The following is a 2,808-nucleotide window of genomic DNA, read 5'->3' on the forward strand; positions in this document are numbered from 1 at the left end:
ATGGTGGAGGTTGTGACGGAGCTTGACGGTGGCGTTTCCGGATGGAAATGAAAGATTTGTGGAGAGGTTTTTTGAGGATTTGAGAGAAAGAGGGCTTTTGTGTGAGAGTGACTGCGAGGGATTTTTCAGAGAGAGATGTGAGTAGTGAATGGTGTCTGCGAGAGTGAGGGAGCTGGGTGATTCAAATAGGGATTCTCCTTTTTCTTTTTTTCTTTTTTTCTTTTCTTTCGTACAGTAGAGAGAGGAGAGGTAGTGGAGAGTGAGTGGAGCAGACAGAAATTGTAGTGGAGAGAGACGTTAGGATTAGAGAGATTTTTTTGTTTTTTATGTGGAGGGAATCCAATGCAACAATAATATATTTTAATTGCTATAATAAATAAAAACTAACTAATAATTAATTTAAACTATAAAATAAAACTCTAACTAATGTTTTAAAAACTAACTAATATTTTAAAACTAACTAATAAAAAAACTAATTAATATCTAAATTAACTAATATTTAAAAACTAACTTAATATTTAAAAAACTATTCTAATTTCTTTTAAAAAAATATCAAAAAAAATATTTGATCAATTACAAAAAGAAATCGAATGCAAATTTTGTTCGAAAAAGAAATCGAACTGGTCACACTAAAATTGTCAGGACAAAATATACTTATTAAAAATACAGTCTTTCCTCAAATTTTAACGATTCAACCGATTTTTCTGTATTCTCAAATAAATTCATTCTGACTGACGTTTTAGGTGTTATTTATGATGCAATGTATGTCATGCTATGCATGTAATGCAAAAATAAAAAATGAAATCAATCCTATGAAAATTTAAATATGCCCGGACAAAATTGGGGTATGACAGTTGCCCCTATTTAATTATCTTGAACTAGAAAGTAAGAATGACGACAGTCTTCATACATTCGTGGTGGAAGATAATTAAATACGAAAAGACCCGAATTTTGTCCTTCGAAATGCAATGGAGAAATGCAGAAAGAAAAATGCAGTGAGAAATACAGTAAGAAAAGTTATTAGTAGGTAAAATGAAACAGTCAAGACTCTCTGGGAATTGTCAGAACAGTATCTTGGATGTCATAATCGAGATATTCCAATAATGGAATGATACCTCAACTGTATCTAAGACTTTCTGATAATTAGCAGATCAGTGTCTCGATTTGAACGCACGAGATTCTCTGAGGATCAACGAAGCAGTACCTTATGTGATATAATTGAGATATTCCGACAAGGGAATGATACCTCAACCGTATCTAAGATTCTCCGAGGATACCTAGAGCAGTATCTCTAAAAAGGAATGAGACTCTTCATATTGATGAAGCAGCATCTCAAACAACAGAAATGAGATTCTTTGTATCGAGTCGAAGCAGCATCTTATACGATAGAATTAAGATATTCCGAATAAGGGAATGATACCTTAATTAAATCTAAGACTCTTCGAGGATACCAGAGCAGTATCTCTAAAAACTGAATGAGACTCTTCATATTGATGAAGCAGCATCTCAAACAGACAACTAAGATTCTCCATATAAATGAAGCAGTATCTCAGATGTTTATCTGTTGGGGGAAATATTTTGGAAAAGACTCCTTTTGGAAGAGATTTACTATAAATGCTCTGCAGTGGAAAAGCTCATAAGAGACTTTTTAGGGTAACCTCTGCTTGGGGAGCAATGATAGCAAAGATGTTGGGGAATATCATTATTAATCACAAAGTTGAAGAAAGACTGGCTGGGAAATAATTCCACGAGCACATGCAGGGTAATAACTTTATTGAATTAAATGAGGAAAGTCCGGGATACATATGGACGACCCTGGATCTTGATATTTTATGTTTGATGTTTGTATTATGTTCCACTTTGGGTGGCAATGCCATGCATGGGATGATGCATTAGATGCATGAAGGGATGCAATTGTTGGGGATATTTAGGATGTGTATGTATGAATGCGAGTAATTTTATTCATTTTTTATGAAATTTCCGTTTTGACGGGAGTGCTTATGCATGGGTATGCTGATGATTGATAGGATTGGGTTTGATGAATCTTCCTAATTGGCAGGAAAGTTATGCATGGAATGATGCGTGTGATGCATGTGGGAATGCAATTGGGTAATTGGATGTTTTTGTAGGGTTTTATTTTTTTAGATTATTGGGGAATATCATCACCAAAGAGTTGATGGAAAGGCAACTAAAGGATGTCGTCACCAAAGGGTTGGTGGAAAAGAAACCTCACTAGGGAGTGGCATCACCAAAGGGTTGGTGGAAAAGAAACCTCACTAGGGAGTGGCATCACCAAAGGGTTGGTGGAAAAGAACTTCACTAGGGAGTGGCATCACCAAAGGGTTGGTGGGAAAGAAACCTCACTAGGGAGTGGCATCACCAAAGGGTTGGTGGAAAGGATGTGTCATCGTCAAAGGGTTGACGGAACGAAACTTCACTAGGGAGTGGCATCACCAAAGGGTTGGTGGAAAGGATGATCATCATCAGAGGGCTGATGGAAAAGAAAGATTAGGTTATGTCCATCAAAGGGTTGATGAAAAAAAAATTATGATGTTGTGTATGCATGTGATGCATGTTAATGAAAATTTCTTATTTTTGTGAGAGAGATCTTTGATATGCGACTTCCTTATTTGGAAGGAAAGTGATGTGTGTTTATTGTATGCAGTGCATGTGGTAACGCAAGATGAATATTGCTTATTTCTGGATTGATCTCCCTTTTTTGAAGGTGAGATTTTCTAGGTACCAATGTTGTTTGGATTTGAGTTTATGAAGATGCCAACAAAGTGGACTTTCAGTGGTTGTCAACAT

Source organism: Lathyrus oleraceus, chromosome 1, assembly GCF_024323335.1.
Source record: "Lathyrus oleraceus cultivar Zhongwan6 chromosome 1, CAAS_Psat_ZW6_1.0, whole genome shotgun sequence".
NCBI classification, from domain to species: domain Eukaryota; kingdom Viridiplantae; phylum Streptophyta; class Magnoliopsida; order Fabales; family Fabaceae; genus Lathyrus; species Lathyrus oleraceus.